Genomic DNA, 22,741 nt, shown 5'->3' on the forward strand with positions numbered 1-22,741 from the left:
TAAATTTTAAGATTGCTCTTTCATTATTTTCTAAATTAACTATTTCTTTGAGTTTGTCAATCCTACCTTCCTGGTCCATGGCAGGTCCACCCAAAGTAAATTCTGGATCAGAAGCCCCCTCTGAACTGCTGATTTGGGGTGAAAGAGGCTGATTAAGTTCCTTCTGTGTTCCATACTGATTAATTAGTTGGTGATGACTATGTATAAAATAAAATAGAAAACTTAATAAGTCTACATCAACCAAGATAAAAATTATATGTGCCAAGTCTTTGTGTATCTCAAACCTTAAATAATTAGATTATCACCAAAAATTTTATTGTTTTGATAAATCTGCAGAGCATAATTAATCATTAGATCTAGATGTGAGATACTTGTCTTCAGAGTCACAGTATTACAGAACTGTAGGTTTAAAGCTGAAAGGGTCTATATTTGTCATCTACTTCAATCTCTTTATTTTATAGATTAAGTAACTGAGTCCCAGAAAAGGTAACAGTTGTCCAAGGTCACACATATAATGAGAGGCATGATTTCTCCCCAGATCCACTGCCACTCTGTAAATTCTAATGTTGACTATTAATATTTATGATTTATTCTTTTTAGTTATCACTCATTTGAAGGCGTCTAAGACATAATGTTATTTTCCCTAAAACTAACTTTAGGTCTACTATAATATGAGAGGTGTCAGCAAAAGTTAAAAACAAAAAACAAAAAATACTACCTCTCTAAGTCAGACAGTATAAGTAAATTATAGAACTTTTGTGAAGGTCAAATAATAAAATGTATGGAAAACATTGGAAAACCTTAAAGAACTATAAAAATGGCAGCTATTATCATTATTATTATTACTTCTTAAAATTCTGATCTCAGGTTACCTAACTCGACCTTGTACTGTGTCTCTTGCTTATGTCTTCCTGAACTTAGAGAACCTAACTTTGCCATTTGCCCAATTTCTTCTTAGTGCCTTGAAGTATGCTTGCCAGATGCTTACTATATTAGGCAACTATAAAAGTCCCAGGTAGTCTCAACTGTATGGAGGAAAAATCTTTTAAATGCAGTTATATAGAGATAATTAGAATTATAATGTTAGTACTTACATAGAATGACAGCTGACACTAGCATATTCCTCAGCTGTCCATCCACATTCATCTTGGCAAGAGAGATCAATGTCATATTGAAGAAGAAGACTGACTATGTCTGTTGGTTCACCACTGACAGCAAGCATAATGGCTGTTCTAGAATAACAAAGAAAACAATTCACATTTTGTAATTTAAAGAAGTCACATTTAATCAGCTTTTCTTGATATGTTTCCAGAAGAAGATATCTCAAATTCTTTAGAGTTAATATGTATGTGGAGCATGAACACTTAGTGATGGATATGAGTACTTTTATTGCTCATGTGCAGCATGAAAATTGGCAATTAAAACCAGAATGAAAGATAAGAGAGGTATTATTTTTTCTTCCCCTTAGAGTTTTAGCAGGAATTGCCACATTTAAGGCTAGATAAGAAGGGCATATGTCAAAGCCACTTGTGTGCAATAGTTAAGGACTTTCTGCTAGGTACCCTACATAGAGTTTCCACTTATTTACTGGCCTTCAAATTAAAGTGGAGGTTCTTTGAAAATGATTAGATTAGAAATAATCTTGGCAACTCACTCCACTAAAGTCCTACTCCAAAGCCACTTCAAAATGTGGAGGTGACCCATGGTTGTCAAAGGCTAATCCAGAAAAAAGCTATTTTAAGTCATAACAAAGGACACACCAAAGTAAGTAAACAAAGGTTCATCATCAGAAAGCTAGCAGCACTTGATTTGGAGAAGGCCCATTAACTCATGACTCATTTATTAAGATTTAGCATGATTATAAGCTGCACCAGTAGAGGGAATATCCACAATGATGAAAGCATAAATGCTCTGAAGTACTGAGTTTGTCGTATGATGAATGATTTGTGGGCTTTTTGCCTAAGGTAGCACTGTAGCAGTATCAGTAATAACTTGTGAAGGTTTGCTCTCCCTTGACTACTTAATGATAACTGATACAACAGAATGACTAGGTTAAAGGTTGAATTAGAATAAAGAGGATCCTCACTGATGAAATCATGATTATATTTAAGGTATTTTGAAGTATTAATAAACTCCTTTTAGCAGGTAGAAATGTTTACTTTGTTTAAACTTTTTTCTCTAATCCTAACTTTCCAATACCAAACACAAGAAAGGCCCAAAAGGAAACACTGAAGCATATTTGGGTGGGAAATAGGGGATTATGAGACACATCAAAACTGATGGAGTCATAAATTCTAGTATTAGTAGTTACTATTGTCATATATTTTAAATGTTAGTTTTTTTTTTAAAGTTAATATTTAGTTCTGGGAACCAAGATGGTGGAGTAAGCAGTAATTCACCATAACTTTCCCATATTCACCTCCAAACAACCATAAAATAGCACCCCAAAACAAACCCTGGAATTGCAGAACCAGCAAAAAGACAGGATGAAACAATCTTTGAGCCCAGGAAACCTGGAATATCATCAGGAAAGGTCTGTCTCACTCAGGTAGAAGGGAAGCATGTTCTAGGACAAGAAGTATTCCAGCAAGCCAGCAGCAAGCCCAACCTCAGCAAACCAGTGGTAGATCCTGAGCCCCAGTGTGGTGGAACAGGCCAACGTACACACTAGGACCCCCCCATGTGCCTCAGCATAGCTAAGGTAATAGGTAGTCTCCAGCTCTGAGAACCACCACATGCTTCCCCTGGGCAAACAGGCAACATCCAGCTGCCACACTCTAAATGCTTCACCAGTGTAGCCCCAGGCAAACAAGTAGACACCAACCCTACAGGTGCTTAATCAATTAAGCAGTCACCAGTGGCCAGACTGCCAAGTGGTTTAGTGCATCCCCAGGGAAATGCAGAAACACTCCACCAACCTCAGCACTTGCCAGACACTAGCACTAGGACTCCGGCTCAGCATCAGGTCAGCTACTAGACCTCTACGACCTATGAGAGTGCCAGCCATCCCCCTACTCACTCCCTGAGCATAGCACCAGACACAGAGGGCCTCCCCAGGGCCTCAGCACAACATTGGTGCAACACCAGGTAAACAGCCAGGGCCTGCAGCCCCTGGCACAAAAAGCCTGAGACAGTGCCCCTACCACTTCCTGGGGAGAGAGCTCAAATTCAAAAGAAAGGAAAAAAAGTCAAAAAATATGAGCAAAAAAAAAACCCGACAAAAAAGAATCTAATCATAGAAAGTTATTATGGTGACAGGGAAGATCAAGACACAAACTCAGAAGAGGACAACAATGTCAAAACACCTATGAGCAAAACCCCAAACAAAAATGGGAAGCAGTCTCAAGCCCAGCAAGAACTCCTGTAAAAGCTCAAAAAGGAGCTTAAAAATCATTTAAGAGAGTTAGAAGGAAAATTGGCAATAGAAATGACAGTGGTGCAAGACAATTATGAAAAAAGAGTCAACAGCTTAGAAAAAGAAAACAACTGTTTAAAAAGCCAAAATGGACAAATAGAAAAGGTGATTCAAAAATCCACTGAGGAAAATAACTCCTTAAAAAGTACATTTGGCCAAATGGAAAAGGAACTACAAAAGCTAATAGAGAAAAACAACTCCTAAAAATTAAAATTGTGCAAATGGAAACTTATGACTCTAGGAAACATCAAAAATCAATCAAACAAATTCAAAAGAAAGAAAGAATAGAAGAAAATAAAAAATACCTCATGGGAGAAACAACTGACCTGGAAAACAGATCCAGCAGAGACAACATCAGAATCACTGGACTACCTGAAAGTCATAATCAAAAGGAGGACATGGACAGTATCTTTCAAGAAATTAACAAGGAAAACTGCCTACATATCCTGGAATCAGAGGGCAAAATAGGCTGAAAGAATCCATCTATTGCTTCAGGAAAGAGATCTCATAATAAAAACCACAAAGAACATTATAGCCAAAATTCAGAACTATCAGGTCAAGGAAAAAGTACGGCATGCAGCCAGAAAAAAACAAAACAAAACAAAACAATACAAATATTGGAGAGCAACAATCAGGATTACACAGGACTTAGCAGCTGTAACATTAAAAGATCAGAGGTCATGGAACACAATATTCTGCAAAGCAAAGAAGCTAGGACTACAACCAAGAATCACTTACCAGGTGAAATTAAGCATAATATATCAAGATAAAAAAAATGGTCATTCAGTGAAATAGGAGTCTAAGCTTTCATGAGAAGACCAGAATTAAACTAAAAATTCGATCTCCAATATCAAGAACCATGAGAAGTATAAACAGGTAAAAAGGGAAAAGAAAACATAGGAAATTCAATAGAGCTAAACTGTTTACATACCTACATGGGAAGATGATACTTATGATTCTTAAAAATTGTATCACTAATAGTACAGCTAGAAGGAGCATACGTAGACAAAGTATATATATATATATATATATATATATGGTGAATTTGAGGGAATGGCATAAAAATAATTAAGGGGTGACAAAGAGGAGTACATTGAATGCTGAAGGAAGGGAGAGGTAGAATGGGGTAAATTTGGAAAAGATGATGGAAGGGTGGGTGATGTGCACTGCTTACATCTTACTCTCATCAACACTGGCTCAAAGAGGGAATAATATGCACAATCAGTTGAATATAGAAATCTATCTTACCTGACAGTGAGGTAGGAGGGGAGGAGATTAAAACCAGGAGAGGGGGGTGGGACTGACAGAAGGGAGCACAGACCAGGGGAGGTAATAGACAGAAGCAAAACACTGGTGTGGAGGGAAAGAGTGAAAGGAGAGAGAGGACAAACAGGAGGAAAAATAGGATGGAGGGAAATACACAATTAATAATCATAACTGTGAATGTGAGTGGGATGAACTCTATCATAAAACAGAAGCAGATAACAGAATGGATTAAAAACCAGAATCATACAATATATTGTTTACAAGAAACACACTTAAAGCAGAGTAAAGTAAAAGGCTGGAGAACAATGTATTATGCTTCAGCTGAAGTAAAAAAAAAAGCAGGGCTAGCAATCCTGATCTCAGAAAAATTAAAAGCAAAAGTAGAGCTACTTACAAGGGATAAGGAAGGAAACTACATCTTGCTAAAAGATATCATAGACAACAAAGCAACATAAATACTAAACATATAAGCACCAAGTGAAATAGCATCCAGATTCTTAGAGGAGAAGTTAAGTGAGTTATAGGAAGAAATAGACAGCAAAATTATACTAATAGGGGATCTCAACATCCCCCTCTCATAACTAGACAAATCTAACCACAGAATAAACAAGAAAGAAGTTAAGGAGGTGAATAAAATTCTGGAAAAGTTAGATATGATAGATTTCTGTAGAAAACTGAGTGGGAATATGAAGGAATATACCTTTACGAGAAATAATCCTGATCTCAGACAAAGTAAAAGCAAAAACAGTCCTAATTAAAAGAGATAAGAAAGGAAATTACATCTTGCTAAAAGGTGTCATAGGCAATAAAACAATATCAATACTAAACATATATGCACCAAATGGTATAGCATCCAAATTATTAAAGGAGAAGTGGGTTAGAGGAAGAAACAGACAGGAAAACTATACTAGTGGGGGACCTACACTGTCTCCTCTCAGAACCCAAATCCAACCACAAAAATAAACACAAAGGAAACTAAGGAGGTAAATAGATAATTAGAATACATAGAATAACAGGTCTTTGGAGAAAATGGAATGGGAACAGAAAGGAAAATAACTTTTTTTCAGCAGTACATGGCACTTACACAAAAATCAACCATGTATTAGAGCATAAAAACCTCAAAATCAAATGGAGAAAGAAAGAAATATTAATGCTATCCACATCCAGATAAAGAACTCCTAAAGCAGATTGAAGCTTTTTTCATTTACTTTATTCTTTTTCCTGTTTTTTTTTCCTTTTGTTTTACATGATACCATATGTATAATCTATGTCAAACTGCCTACCATTTTCAAAAAAGGAGAGGGATGGAGGGAAAAAATTGGAACTCAAAATCTTGTAAAAATGAATGCCAAAAATTGTCTCGACATGTAAACAGGGAAAAAATACTGTTTTAAAAAATAAAGTTAAAGTTCAGAAAGGCTCAAAAAGATACCACACACATTTTTTGAGATCTCAGCTCAATGAAAAATCAAATCTATTACTTTTCAATATTTATATATTTTTATTTCAGTAGGAAGGGACCTTTACCATTTTACTGGAATCTTCCCTTCTTTCAAATACCTTTAAGAATGATTTTGAAGTAACTTTATAATTGTGCTTCATCCATAACAAATTTTTTCTATATATATATCTGATCAGGTCTAGCTACTCTTCCTGAATTAGACTTGTAAAGTACCATTGTAGATACTGAGCTGCATGAATCCACATGTTCTACTATTAGTGTTAATGAAAATAGAAATATTGGTAGTTCTGTTCTATTCCATATATATTCATTGTCACTCTTCCAATTCCATAGACAAATGCTCTCAGGATGATCTGGCTCAGGCTTCATGTCAAACAACCTACACATTTATTTTCTTTTCAACTTCTTTTCATTGTTTTGTAAAGCAATATTGGTCTTCATCTCTAATTTTTAGATGACACTGTGTTACTTATATCAAGCCCTGGAACATGAAAAAGGTTCCTTGATGAAATCCAAACATAATCAAAACAGATTGGTCTAAGAATCCATGCCAAAAATAAGGATGAAAAGTGAATATTTCCTAGATTCCACATAGTTCAATAGGTAGCGCCATCTAGTTGGTCTAGCTACATCTTTGTAGAGGTGTTTACATGTATACACACGTGTGCACACTGCCTGGATGGGAATCAAAGAACAGTAGGGCACTGGGATACAATCATTGAGAAAAGGAGATCCAACTGCATCTAATTTGAGACACTACACAACACTTCCAATGATCACACTGCCACAAAAGATCATTTTATAAATGCCAGTATTCTCTCAGGAATGCTACGTGCCCACAGTGATTTTTTAAAAATCCAAAAACTAAAAACATGATCTCGGAAGGATCAAAATTGTAGGTAATCCCAAAAGCCAGGGAAATATACATGATGAGTATAAGGAGGTTCAGGTAATAGTGACTTTGACGTAGTAAATTGTATGAGAGACATTAGCAAAGACATGTATGAACAGAAAAAGAGGTGGCCTAATCTTGCATTGAAACTAAAAGGCAGAGAACATTTTGGTTCCATTGATCCTCAAATATTTTTAATAATTTATTTATTTTTAGTTTTCAACATACACTTCCATAAGATTTTGAGCTTTAAATTTTCTCCCCCTCCCTCTCCTACCCTGCCCAAGACAGCATGCAATCTGATACAGGCTCTACTTGTACATTTCATATTAAGCATCTTTTCCCATTAGTCATGATGTAAAGAACAATTAGAACTAATGGGAGGAATCATGAGAAAGAAACAATAAAACAAAAGAACAAAGAAAAAGGAGAGCAAATAGTATGCTTCCATCTGCATTCAGACTCCACAGTTCTTTCTCTGCATGTGCATAGCATTTTCCACTGTGAGTCTTTTGGGGTTGTCTTAGATCCTTGCATTGCTGAGAAGAGCTAAGTCTATTAAAGTCAGTCATCACACAGTGTGGCTGTTACTGTGTACAATGTTCTCCTGGTTCTGATCATTTCACTCAGCATCAGTTCATATAAGTCTTTCCAAGTTTTTCTAAAGTCTGCCTACTCATCATTTTTTATAGCACAATAGTATTCCATTACTTTCATATACCACAACTAGTTCAGTCATTCTCCAATTGATAGGCTTCCCCTCAATTTCCAATTCTTTGCCACCACAATAAGGGCTGCTATAAATATTTTTGTATATGTACGTCCTTTTCCCGTTTTTATGATCCCTTTGGGATATAGACCTAGAAGTGGTATTGCTGAGTCAAAGGTGGTCCTCAAATATTAAAAGAACCAGGAGAAGGCTTCAGTGTCTTTCCTGGATCCTCTATGAAGAATTTATGGAATGACAAGGACAAAAATCATGTAGGTTAAGAAAGCAAGGAAGGATTAAATTGTGAACCAGTGGCATAAGTATCCACAATGATAACATCAGGGGTTCATCAAAACATTTCATCATATTATTCTTGTATTGAATTGTATTTGTCATTGTGCATATTCATAAGGATAATGAAAGGAAGAAGGAGCAGAAAACACATACTATAATTCTCATGGGTGACATGAAGATTTCATAAAGAGAATCACCTGAATCACTAGAGTACAAAACTTCTATGGGAAAATCTTAACTAACTTTACATCAGTTAAAGAAAACTGCAAATAGTAATCACTAATTAACAGTGGTTGGCAGGCCCACATGAACTGCTTTCTGTTACAGTCATAAATAATAGTTTTTCTTTTCATACTGGATATTTGTGGACATTTTTTACCCTTTCACAATGATAATCAGTTTCAATTATTGTTGTGCCATGTGTTCCATGGTTTAAGTTGTTTTTATTCCTTTAGAAACTTTCCCTTTTTTATTTCAAGCTTTAATTACTGTACCTTTTAGAGTTATCTGAGGCATTTACATTTGCTCCATTCTTTAAGAAAAAAATCTACCATATCGTGGTTCTTTTCTGTAATTGCAAGCAAAAGTGGTATATAGCCTTCCTGCAAAATCATATTAAAGATATTGTTACAGTATGCAAGAATTCTATATATACATCAATTCAGCTTAAGGCATTTTGTGAACATCCTGTGAACTTGCTAATGACATGTTAAGGAAATATGGTACAATGGAATTTTGGAGCAAGAAGACCAGGGCATAAATCTTGCTTCTGATAGTTAGTTCCTGTGTGATCATAAGCAAATTATTTTGCTTCTCTGTAATTTAGTTTCCTCATATGTAAAATGACAGAATTAAACTAGATAGCCTCTGGGATTCTTTCCAGCTATTAATTTGTGATCAGGATATAGAAACCCAGGATTTGAAAGAGACTGTTTCATATTATTTCAGGAGTCTCTTCCTTCCTTACTATCTTCATGTCACGATCTACTGCTGTCTGCATGCAGCCAACCTTATTTCCTCGAAACTCTGCTAAGCTAAAGCTATACCCTGGTCAACTTTGAAGTTGACTAGTTCTTTTTACTCATTGCCCTTGAGTGTGTAAAACCAACATCAAAACTCAAGAAAATCTTGTCTCAAGGTGGTTAAACCTGGAAGAAAGTCATTCTCCTGGCATTTTCCCTCTCTTTCCATCCCTCCTAATGTGTACTTTATGTTTTTTCTCTCTAATAGCAGTGACTAAGAGTTAAACCTTTTTCTTAAAAATCAGGAGTTGTTGAATAGCTCTAGAAAGGAAATGGTACAGTCTTTAGGAAATAGAAAAAAACCCATATACACTTAAGAATTTGTTCCTGTGAAAATTCTGTGTGTAGTTTTATACTTTGTAGGAATGAATGTTTAAAAGATTTTTTAAAAAAATTATGGCATTTCTACATAACAAATTAACATTGTGTTATCATAAGTAAAGTTCTATATGTAGAAAAGCATTGCAGGCAAATATTTGGTAGAACCATTGAATTCTGGGGAGCAGACCTAATATATCATACAAAGAAAATTCTGGAGAGACAGCTGTAATGAAATTGATAAAGAGCTAGTCTCAAAGTCAGTAAGACCTAGATTCAAGGCCTGATGGTGACACATCTATACTGGCAGGGTGACCCTGGGAAATCACTTAACATTTCAGTACTGCAGGACACTCCCTAAGACAGGGTTTCTTAAATTTTTTTGTGTCATGGACCCTTTTCCAGAATAATGTTTCTAAATGTCTAAAATATATAGAATGCACAGGATGCCAATTACATTGAAATAATTATAAAGTTATTGTTGGTTTTTTAAGGTAATGGATCCCAGGTTAAGGATCCCTACTATAAGATTAAAACATAGAGGAGTTCCCATGTGATTGAAATCTCCTCTCTTGTTCCTTCCCCACTCCCATTAGAAAATTCCAGAGCAAGTCATTTAACCCCAATTGCCTCACCAAAAAAAGAAAAAGAAAAAAAAAATTCCAAAGGCCAATGAACTTGGATTACAGAATTATTTTAAGTTATTTTCATTAAAGAAATGCTTCAATGAATATACAAATTATAAAATACGTGAACTAGACACTACCTGATTACACATTTTAGCTCATAAAATACTTTAATGTACAAGAGGTGGGCTTCTACCTTGTTTTTTGCTTCAATAGCTGCTTTATGTCTCAGCAGCTTTGCTGCTATAGCTGTGTTTCATCCAGAGGCAGCATAGTGAAGCACAGTGTTGTTGTTGGCGTCCACAAGATTAGGATCTGCTCCATGTTCAAGCAGGATAGTTGCACACTCCTCCTGCTGACACTCTACTGCCTGTCAATATAATATAGAGAAAGAGACAATAAGTACTCTAAGATAAAATTTAGTATACTAAAGCATCATTAGTGATATTTAAACAAGTAAGTAAATCATATTTTCTTAATCAGAGAGAAATCAAAATGCATTTCATTGACCAGCATGGTTAACTAGTACATACCTTAATTAAAGGCATTAGACTGTCATCGTCATGCAGGTTTAGATTGCATTTTCTCTCTACTAAGAGAGACACAACATCTCATTATCCACTAGCACAGGCCAGGTGTAAAGGCGTTCTATGGAAATGAGAGAGCTATGTGTTTGCTTGAAAAGGTACTACAACAAAACAATCAAAACTGTACAATTATTAGTGTTATTTCTAACATAAAATGCATTATTATTCTCATGCTTGAAGTGTAAATCACTGCCAAAATAAATATAAGTGGCCATTACTCTCACCCTAAGAAATATAAAATGTACATTAGTTCTTATTGTTAGACATGGTGGACAAAATTGTCAGGGGAAAAAAAATAGCAGGTATATTAAGATTTCACTACAGACTGGCATGGGAACTCTGCTCATTCTGACATTGGCTTGTTCACCTCTCCATAGGTAACTTGACAGTCCCTTGTACTTTGGGACTCATCATACTGATGTCAGCCTCAGTGCAGACACCGTACTATTATAGCCCACTGCAGCTCAGAACTCATGAGTTCAAGAGATCTGCCAGCTTCAGCCTCTCTGGTAGCTGGGATTACAGGCATCTATCACCCTGCCTGGCTGTTAAGCCTAATAACAACTTTTTTCCACTAAAAGTATCCATAATTATGAAATATTTAGCAAAGCAGCTGCCTCAGAAAAACATTTACATATTTGCATATTGTGTATTTGTACAAGCATATATGCACATGTGAATGCATTTTCTACTAAAGTCTTACTGCAATGCAGCATTGGACAGTTGAAGTGGCTCTATGTTGCTAAAGGCTATCCCAGCAGGGTGCAAGTTTTGGTAGCCCTACCATGCTGGCAAGATTTGAAGTAAGAGCCTGGTACTTCTGCTGTCCATGAACCAAACTAACTAAGGTCATAAAGACATCACCAGGTTGGTCACAAGAGGATGAATAGTTTATCAATAGCAAATCTCAAAGACAATCTCTGTTGTTCAGTCACTTGAGTTGTGTTCGACTCTTTGTGACCCTATTTGGGGTTTCTTGGCAAAGACATGGGAGTGGTTTGCCATTTCCTTCTTCAGCTCATTTTACTGATGAGGAAACTGAGGCAAACAGGATTGAGTGCCTTGCCCAGGGTCACATAGATAGTAAGAGTTTGAGGCCAGATTTTAATTCACAAAGATGAGTCTTCCTGGATCCAGGCAGTGCATTCTATCCATTGAACCACCTAGTTGTCCCTGGCTAACCATCTACCAAGTTGTAAAGAGGTTATGATATGTATAGGTGGAGGGAATATCCACACCAACAAAATCATGTATTCATGATGTAATGAATGTGGATCTAAATATTCATTTATGTACATTTTTCATTTTTTCTTGTTCTTCAGGACTCCCCTTTTGGCTTTTCCTTCATGCCTTCTTTCAGAGTGCTTCAGGCAGGTAGAAAAGGAGAGATTTCTTCCTTCTCCATCTTCCCAGCTACAATGGTGATGTCGTTAGATGTATCCTGAGAAGGAAGGAAACTAGGATCCAGCAAGTATCTTTTATGTCCCAGACACTGTGCTAAGCACTTTTCAAATATTATCTCATTTGATCCTTGTAATTACTCTGGGAAGTAAGTGCTATTATTAGCCTCATTTCATAGTTGAAGAAACTGAGACAAACAGTGGTTAAGTAAGTTGTGCAGGGTCACAGAACCAGAAAGTGTCTGAGGTTGAATTTGAATTCAGGCCTTCCTGACCTTCCAGATCCAGCACTCTATCCACAGTTGAAAACTATTTTTGATAAGACAATATTATCTTAAATTAGTAATTAAACAAAAGAGAAAACAACAGTGATTAATATTTTTGTATCTCTTAAAATATTCGATGCTAATGCTTAAAGAAAAAAAGTTTAATTAGAACAGAAGACATGAAATGAAGCCTTTGATTATGGAAATAGTGAAGGGAACTTCAAAAAAATTGAGATTTGTTCATTCAGCTTACACTAATTTTCTCTTTCTTAAGCCAGGTATATCCCATGTTTATCAGCTATAATTAAGGTAGGATTTTTTTTACTGAGAAAAGGGACAAGAAAGAAAAGAAAAAAAAAAGAAAAGGGAGACAGGGTAGAAGACTCAGGGTGGAGAGATATATTCCTGGGAAGTAATTGACAGAGAGAGGAGAAGGAATGAAAATTTTGTTTGTGTACATTTGGGAAATTTCTTGAACAGGAAATTGGAGTTATGAGTACTGAAAGAAATCAGAGAGGAAGGAAGCAAAGCAGCATCAAATGCTTATATTAGGGGAAAATAAGAGGAAAGATGAAGATGCTGAGTCAGCCTTCACACTGATTGGGTGGTACTATGGGGGGAGGCAGGGCAACGTGGTTGCTATTCATGGCCATGAAGGTAGAGGAGAGAGAATAGTCTGTGACAGTTTTCAATCTGAGTTCACAAGTAGCTTATGTTTGCAAATACAATGTTCATCATTCTGGGAGTGTCTCTTTCTATATGAAGTACAGTCAATCTAAAAACTAATGGATAAATGTCTAGTTGACCTACCATTCAGGCTCAACTGGCAAAGGTTCTCTTCTTTGGTCACTACTGAACACATTTAAAAGTACCTCAACCTTGACAAGGGACTAGCATTTTTTTAACTGTATAGTGAGTGGTTGTAGGATTGTTGTTTTTTCTTTAGTTTTAGGTAACATTTTTATGTTTAACAAATGATTGCCTACACTCATTTCCATTATCATTATTCTATTTAAATTATTTTTAATAATCATATCAACAAAACATGATTAATAGTCTCCAATAAAATCTTGTTATGTGCCAGATCCTGTATTCTTGCTATGCAAATTAGACTCAGGGTCTAAAAAAATATAAATGTCAAGGGCAAAAGCTATTAGTCTACAAATCACAGTATATCCATCAGAAGAAGGTCAGTGAGGATAGTCAGCCAACCATAAAAGCCTTTGACTTCAGCAGTTTCATTAAGCCAGTACTCAGCTGCTTTAACCTATGGAGCTGTTCTCACTTATACATTCCTACTTTGACTCTGTAAATATGAAGTTGGGTACACTGACATCTGCCTAAGAACATGCACAAGGAACATGCAAATGCCTATATTTCTTGGCTTTTAGGACAAGTAAAAATACTAAGAAAAACTCAAAATACAGCCTTTCACTTTTAATTCTGAAAGCTAATGAGTGACTGATATTGGAAATGACATGAAAAAATATGGGGCAAATTTACAGCAGGACAGTGCTTCATTGTTTCTAAGAACATATATAATTATTTGTATATTTCAATATTTCACCAATTATGGTGAAAATATGCAAAATTCAATTTGGAGAAGTGAATAATGCACTTTGAACCATCAAATTTCCATCCAGGATTCCACAGATTTTCAATGTTTAACAAACAAAATAGAACATACATGTCCCTTAAAAATACATTTGATAGATATATATAGATAGATAGAGGGCACAGGGTGAGTTGAAAATGAAGGGGTCATATCTGGAGAATAAAATTAAGGGGTGAGAGAGGAATATACTAGGAGAAGAAGAAAGGGGGAGGTAAAATGGGCTAAATTATCCCACACAAAAAAAAACAACAAAAAAACAGAAAAGAAAAGGTTCTTACAGTGGAGGGGAAATGGGGGAAGGTGAGAGGAAATGAGTGAATCTTATTCTCATCAGATTTGACTTAAGGAGAGAATAACATACACACTCAATTGGGTGTGGAAATCTGTCTTACCATACAGGAAAATAGGGGGACAAGGGGACAAGAGAGTAAGGGAATGATAGAGAGGAGGGCAGATTGGGAAAGGGGGTAATCAGAAGCAAACACTTCTGAGAAGGGACAGGGTCAAAAGAAAGAAGAATTTGGATGCGGAAGGTTGCAAAAGCTGTCAAATGTGGCTGATGTGCCATTTGTTTTTGCTGAACTTTTAAAAAATCTTTGCTCCCAAAGGAATGCTGTTTGAACAGGGGATGGGGAGGGACAAAGTCAGAAATAAAATGGAACAGAAAAACCAAAAAAAACAAATACAGTTGGAACGTAACTTCCCTATGCATAATTTATGTGACTTATCTTTAAAAATTCTATTGTATACATTGTTCAATAAACTCAAGTGAAACAGCACAGTATGGTGGAGGGAAAGCTATCCTTGAAGCTTGCCAAGACCTACTAGACGTGTTCAAATCCTACCTCTGACACACACTGGCTGTGTGACCCAGGGAAAGTCACTTAACCTCTAATTGATCTAAGCAATTTTCTAAGATTCTAAGTTGCAGAGAAGATACTGACCTGCAGTGGTAAAAGGAGTTCCTTATACAAGTCAAACCACATATTCAGTTCATATCCCATATGAAACTCATTTAATTGGATATCAATATTAAGTATACTGAGAGAGTAATGAACCTGATTCTATAAACTAGACATGAATAACAATCTCCTTACATTATACCTGTTTTCATACCTGTTTTACCTCTCTTTATAATGCAGTAAAATTGTGTTCTAAATCTTTATTTTAAATGTAAAATACTGACAAATAACCTCTTTTCAAGAACTTAGGATTTGTTTGGGGCAGGAGGATTCTTATTAGAAGTATTTCAAGACAAAAATAAAATAGATGATACCCTTTTGAATATATGTCTTTTGGTAGGGCTGTAAATGTAAAAGACTTTCAGCAAATTGTGAGATGAGTTGCATTTCCTATGATTACTAGTCTCCTTCTGCTCTATACTGGGTGCAACATATTGGTTTATTTTTCTAGTAGTTTGGTTTGGGAGAGTAAGCATGGAGATGTTTTGCTGATCCTAGCACAAGACATTCCTAGCTCCTGACTCTTGGCATTTTCACTAGATGTCCCTCCATGTATGGAATTCTCTCCTCTCTTCTCTCCATCTCTTCTTCCATCAGGATTATTCCAATCCGAACTAAAATCCTACATTCTATAAAAAGCTATTCCCAATCCCCCTTAATGCTGATGTCTTCCTCTGTTGATTATATCCAGTTTACTTGTTTATATATAGCTGTTTTCATGTTGTCTCCTCTAACAGAAGTTGAGTGTCTTGACAGCAGGGATTGTCTTTCACCATTATTTGTATCCCCAGCTCTTAGCACAGTGTCGGTTTCATAGCAGACATTAATAAATATCTGTTGACTGACTGTTCCTCACACATAACATTCCATCTTCTGACACTAAGGGTCTTCATTGGCTGTCTCCATGACTGGAATGCTGTCCCTCCTTACTTCCACCTCCTGGCTTCCTTCAAGTCTCAGCTAAGTCTTGCCTTGCATCAGAAGTCTTCCTCGATCTCCCTTAAAACCAGTGCCTTCTGGGGGTGGAGTAAAGATGGCAGAGTAAAAGTAGTGACTTGCTTGAGCTGTCCACCAAACCCTCCAAATACCTGTAAAAATTTCTCTAAACAAATTCTAGAGCAGCAGAAACCACAAAAAAGACAGAGTGAAATAAATTTCCAGCACAAGACAATCTGGATGGTTGATTGGAAAGGTCTATCACTCTGGGCTGGGAGAGAAACATAGTTCAGTGCAGGCACGCAGGCAAAAATCAAGCCTCAGAGAACCTGAAGTAGGCCTCAGAGGACTGAATCATGGGCAGCTGTAGCATTTCTGGACTTCTCAACCCACAAACACCAAAGACAACTTATAAGGTTGGTAGGGAAACTCTGTGACCACGTGAGAGAAGCTAGGTCCCAGCCCCAGTCCTGGCATGCCCCAGGGGCTGTGGCTGATTCCAGAGCTTCAGTCCCACAGACTGAGGGGGAATCCAGTGGCTGATCAGAGTGTGCTGAGGCAGGATTCTCTTGCTTTGCTTGTGCTTGGATCTGGGTCACAGTTCTGGGTGGAGATCCTGGGGTGAGGAGGAATGCTGGCATGGTGCAGCTTGTAGTGGCAGTGGAGAGAGAATCCTCCTCACAGTTCCAAGGCAGAAAAGAGTGATTGTGGTTACTCATAGACCAGAGAACAGGTCAGGAAAGGAGTAAACACTTTGCCCTTGATCATACCACCTTGGAAGAACTGAAAATTTACAGGTCCCTAGAAGTATCTCTGAAAACAGATACACAAAACTGCCGAAGCTTGGGACAGTATATTATTCACACTGGAACCAGACTCTTACCTTACCGAAGAGTTTATAACTCAGATAATTGGCTGAGATCATAAGCAAGCAGCACAAAAAGAGTCAGACCATAGAATCTTACTTTGGTGACAAAGAATATCAAAACATATAACCAGAAGAAGACAACAAAGTCAAAGCTCCTACAGCCAAAGCCTCCAAGACAAATTTGAATTGGTCCCAGGCCATGGAAGAGATCAAAAAGGATTTTGAGAAGCAAGTAAGGGAAGTAGAGGAAAAACTGGGAAGAGAAATGAGAGTGATGCAAGAAAATCACGAAAAACTAGTCAACAGCTTGCTAAAGGAGACCCCCCCCAAAAATTGAAGAAAATAACACCTTAAAAAATAGCCTAAAGTGGCTAAAGAGTTCCAAAAAGCCAATGAGGAGGAGAATGCCTTCCAAACCAAAACTGGCCAAATGGAAAAGGAAGTCCAAAAGCCCACCAAAGAAAATACTTCCTTAAAAATTAGATTGGAGCAACTGGAAACTAGAGACTTTATGAGAAATCAAGACATTGTAAAACAAAACCAAAAGAATGAAAAAATAGAAGACAATGTGAAATATCTCACTGGAAAAACAACTGACCTGGAAAATAGATCCAGGAGAAAGAATTTAAAAATTATTGGACTATCTGAGAGCCATGATTAAAAAAAAGAGCTTATACATCAACAATCAAGGAAAACTGCCCTGATATTTCTAGAACCAGAGGGTAAAATAGAAATGGAAAGAATCCACCAATTACCTCCTTAAAGAGATCCCCAAAGGAAAACTACTCCTAGGAATATTGTAGCCAAATTCCAGAGTTTCCAGGTCAAGGACAAAGCTGCAAGAAAGAAACAATTCAAGTATTGTGGAAACACAATCAGGATAACACAGGATTTAGCAGCTTCCACATTAAGGAACTGGAGGGCTTGGAATATGATATTCTGGAGGGCAGAGGAGATAGGCTTACAGCCAAGAATCACCTTCCCAGCAAAACTGAGTATAATCCTTTTAGGGGGGAAAATGGATATTCAGTGAAATAGAGGACTTTCAAGCATTCTTGATGAAAAGACAAGAGCTGAATAGAAAATCGACTTTCAAATACAAGACTCAAGAGAAGCATGAAGAAGTAAACAGGAAAGAGAAATCATAAGGAACTTACTAAGTTTGAACTGTTTACATTCCTACATGGAAAGATGATATTTGTAACTCATGAGACCTTTGTCAGTATTAGGGTAGTTGGAGGGGGAAAAATTATATGTATAGATAGATTGATAGATAGAGGGCACAGGGTGAGTTGAAGATGAATGGGTGGTAACTGGAGAATAAAATTAAGGGGTGAGAGAGGATTCTACTGGGAGAAGGAGAAAGGAAGAGGTAGAATGGGGTAAATTATCTCACATAAAACAGACAAGAAAAGGCTTTTACAGTGCAGGAGAAACGGGGGAAGGTGAGAGGGAATGAGTGAATCTTATTCTCATAGGATTTGGCTTAAGGAGGGAATGACATACACACTCAATTAGGCATGGAAAGGTATCTTACTCTACAGGAAAATAGGGGGGAAGAAGATAAGACAGCTGGGGGATGATAAGGGGGAGGGGTAATCAGAAGGAAACACTTCCAAGGAGAGACAGAGTCAAAAGAGAGAACAGAATAAATGGGAGTGGGATAGGATGAAGGGAAATATACTTAGTTTTCCACAGCATGACTACTATGGAAGTGTTTTATATGACTATACAAGTGTAACCTGCATCAAGTTGCTTGCCTTCTCAATGAGGGTGGGTGGAAAGGGAGGAAGGGCGAAACTTTGGAACTCAAAGTTTTAAAAACAAATGTTAAAAAAAATGTTTTCACATGCAGCTGGGAAATAAGATATATGGGCAATGGGATATAGAAATCTATCTTGCCCTACAGGAAAATAGAAGAGGAAGGGAATAAGAGAAGGGGGGAGAGATAGAAGGGAGGGCAGATTAGGGGAAAGGTTATTCAGAGTGCATACTGTCTTGGAGTTGGGGGAGGGACAACATGGGAAGAAAATTTGGAACTCAAAATCTTGTGGCAGTGAATGTTGAAAACTAAATGAATCTTTAAAAACACTAAAAAAAATAAAAATTAAATTAAATTAAATTTAAAAAATTGTTCCTTTCCTCTGGGATTACTCTCAATTTATTTTTTATGTATCTAGTTTGTACAAAGCTGTTTTCATCCATGTTATCATACAATCTTTCTCTCCTCTCCAACAACAAAGTCAAAGCTCCCACATCCAAAGCCTCCCAGAAAAATATAAATCAGTCCCAGGCCATGGAAGAGCTCCAAAAGGATTTTGAGAAGCAAGTAAGAGAAGTAGAGGAAAAACTGGGAAGAGAAATGAGAGTGATGCAAGACAATCATGAAAAACAAGTCAACAGCTTGCTAAAGGAGACGAGATGGGACAACTAGGAGGCACGATGGATAAGAGTGCTGGGCCTGGAGTCAGGAAGACTCATATTCCTGAGTTCAAATCTGGCCTCAGATACTCTTGTGACCCTAGCCAGTTACTTAATCTTGTTTAACTCAGTTTCTTTATTTGTAAAAGGAGAAGGAAACGGCAAACCATTCCAGTATCTTTGCCAAGAAAATGCCCCAGATGCCGTCACCGATAGTCGGACACAACGGAAACGACTCAAAACATTTCACTAGAAGAGAGCAGTATTTGCTCCCACGTCACCATTGAGAAAGTTTAAGTTGGCTGGACCCTGGCTCAAAGTAAAATGAAGGAGTTTCCCGTTCATTAGAGTTGGACGGGCAGGAGGGTGAGGGGACGCCAGCTTTCGGGACTTGCTGTCCAATGTCCAGGAGGAGAAGCCTGCCCCTGACCCTGACGAGAGGCGCTGCCCTGTCCCCGGTGCTGAGGGGAGCAGCTTTTCCAAGGGTCAGTGAAGACACGGACCCACGAGGAGGGAGGGTGGGGGGTCTCAGGCGGCTCCGGGGGGGGAGGCTTCCCTTCTCCCTCCCCTCCCCGCCCCGTCTTACCGGTTCACTTTATCCCGATCGTTCACGCCGGACTTCCCCAGCAGCAGCAGCTGCTGCACCTTCGCTACATCCCCGATGGAGGCAGCTTTGTGGATCTTCCCCAGCTCCTTGGCCCTGACGAGGTATCCTGAGTTAGGGCCGAAAGCTCGGACCCCGCTGTCCCCCCGCGGGGTGGAGGAGGCTCGAGAGGGACACATCTCTCTCCTGCTGCCGAAACCGAGTATCTTCTTCATCCTCGCGAGGGGTTCTCCCTTGGCCTCTCAGCCTTCTCCGGGCCCTCGCCTCCGCTGCAGAAAACCGCAATGGCCGGAGACTGGAGGTTAAGAGACTCCAGAGTGCTCAACAGTTACAGAAGATTCAACCCTGGAGACCGTTGTAGCCTTGGCAACGGGGCGAGAAGGACTGTACTGCGCATGCGTTTATCAGTACCGCGGGTCCTGTGCATGAGCCCAACAGTAGTCACGCAAGAGTGAGTGCGCTTGTGCTGGGTCCGTTAGCTATCCCTGAGAAGGTCCAAAGTTCAGGCTCCCGAGGGGGCCTGAGCTCCAGGCCGCTTTCCGTGCTAGATCTTCTTTCCACTCTCGCGCTGAAAGAGGATACGCAGAAAAGTAGCGGAAATGGGGACGAGGTGTGACCTAATGGGAAGCGTGCTGGATCTGGATTCAGAGGGTTCAGGTTCGAATCTCGAACTCGCTCTATTGTTTCCCTTTGTGAAGATGGGCAAAACCCTTCGTCTCCAAGCCTCAGTTTCTTCTTCTGTAAAATGAAGACGTTGTCCTAGATGACTTCCCAAGTCTCTTCTAGCTCTTAATGACTCCTTGAAGCCCAGACTGAAAATGAGTGCCATTTGTCCCCTGGGACAAAAACAGTCTAGGTTCCTCTTTCTCCTGAATCGCCCTTCCCCTTTGTTGCCTTCAGGGGAGGAGGGGAATGATTTGTATGAGACAGGGAGGCTGGCACAGGTAGGGTGGAGCTGGCCTTAGCCAAGAAGCCCTGGGTTCAAGACCAGTCTCTGTAGAATTTAGGTTGCCCTATTGATGCTGATGGTGGGGAGGAGGCAGTTACAGTTGTTCATTCAAAAAAGATTTGTAAGTTTCATTAGAAAAAATTTGATCATAACTTGCTGAAAGAGTTAAATATACCCTAAGGCTATAGCAATAGAATCATCAAAGTTGGCCTTGTTTTTAAGGTACACATAATGTAGAACAGAAGCTAGAAGAATTGTGTTTATTGTCGTTATTTCAACCTTCACAGCATAAGGAAATTTCTGCAAAGGAGAATAGATCAGGTTATTATCCAACTGGCCTTGCCTCCTTCCCCCTGCCTTTTTCTCCTCTTCTTTTCCTCCATTCATGATGTGAAATGTATTCTCTCCACTGCTAGCATTCATACTGGTCATTCAGCTCCAGAATCACTGGACTTGGAAATTCAGAAATGATGCATACCCACCCTGATGACCCAGTGCTGCTGCTTTTATTTTCTTTCCAAATAACCAAAATGTAAGCTCATCCTGTTGGTCCTTTGGTCTCAGTGGTGAGCTGTTTGTGGCCCATTGTGTAAATCCATATGTTGTTGGTTGTACTTGTGCCTTGACCTGTCAAGATTTCTTCAAGGGATGGACTCTCCCCATTCTGTCTGCCATACCTGATGTCCTGCAGAACTTCAATGCTTTCTCTAAATGGCATATGATGTTCAATAACATTTTCTGTCATCTAGCACCATGATCTAGTACTCTGATTACATTTGGGTCATGGCTTGGCTAGTTAGAAGTCCTATTTAGCAAGTACCAGACTGCATCATTATATACACATTATACTGCGTATAATTTGTGGACAGAAAATTAGTAGTGCATGGTATAATTATTTGCTAATATTTATAATTCTTATTGGGGAGAGGGCCAATGTGTATGTTACAAAAACCCTGCATGATATCAATAGGGAAGAATAAATTAGCAAATTATGTTCATTAACACTTCAAATGTAGAGGCAAATCAGTAATTAAAACCTCATAACTTAACGACAAATGTTGGACTGAAACCTAATATGAAATGTGTGGAAGTTGAAAAATATTGTCATGAGTTTTTAATGAAGACAGATGAAAATAGAGTAGATGAAAACTAGATGAAAATGGACAAATAATTTTTATTACAATTATTATTGGTGATACTAATAGTTCCCATGTACCTAGTATCTTGTGATTCATCTAGCATTTTACATATTTTATCTCCATTTTTGCAACGATCCTATGACATAGGCAGTTGAAGTACAGTTATCTCCATTTCATGGCATTGGACACAGCTAATAAATGAGAGAGGATAGTTTTGAACCCAGTTCTTTGGATGCCCAATCTAATAAAGCCATGTGTTAGGAAGTTTCTCATTGGTTTTCACTTTTATAGGGCACATGTGTGTAATATGTGCCCTTTTCCCCATCTATTTTTGAGATTATATAGAGCCTGTCTTTATAGAATTGAGTCTACATATGTGAAGTCTTCCTGTTAGTTCTCAAGCCAGAACTTAGCTAGGTTCTAGGTTCCAATTAATGCAAATAATGAATCTTATGAATTAGTCACATTATCTGGATATGCACTACATGTTTGAATCAGGGTGGAACCAACTGCCATATTGTATATAGTTATAACTTCAAATAGTGAGAATACATGGGACAACCTCAGGGAATTCATCATTTGTACTAATCAAGACTTATCTGTATAACCACAGTTCTGGGGGTAACCAGGTAGCAGTGGCCCTGGAGTCATTAGGACCTGATTTCAAATCTGGCCTTGGACACTTGACATTTACTAGCTGTGTGACCTTGGGCAAGTCACTTAACCCCGTTGCCTAGCCAAAATAAGCAAACAAAAATAAACCAATGGAGAGGCTCAAACCATGACCTCACCCCACCCCCAAAATGTACCTTTTCCTTTTATGGCTCCAAATCATAATCACTTCTGAGTTTAAAGGGAGAATAGAGTAAGGGAAGAGTGGAAGTTGTATATCTTCCAGAGTCATTAGGTGACTGAGCAGCAACCTCAAGATGGATGAACCCAGGCAACCTTGTAAGTTCCAGAAGATCATGAGTTCCTGGGAGGCCATTA

The 22,741-nt window shown here is 38.1% G+C and overlaps 1 pseudogene; it reads right to left on the reverse strand.

Moving 5' to 3' along the window:
• Nucleotides 1-1,090: 1,090 nt before the first annotated feature.
• Nucleotides 1,091-19,878, reverse strand: LOC114022921 (annotated as a pseudogene).
• Nucleotides 19,879-22,741: the final 2,863 nt, after the last annotated feature.

Source organism: Vombatus ursinus, unplaced genomic scaffold, assembly GCF_900497805.2.
Source record: "Vombatus ursinus unplaced genomic scaffold, bare-nosed wombat genome assembly UNPS02004327.1, whole genome shotgun sequence".
Taxonomy (NCBI): Eukaryota; Metazoa; Chordata; class Mammalia; order Diprotodontia; family Vombatidae; genus Vombatus; species Vombatus ursinus.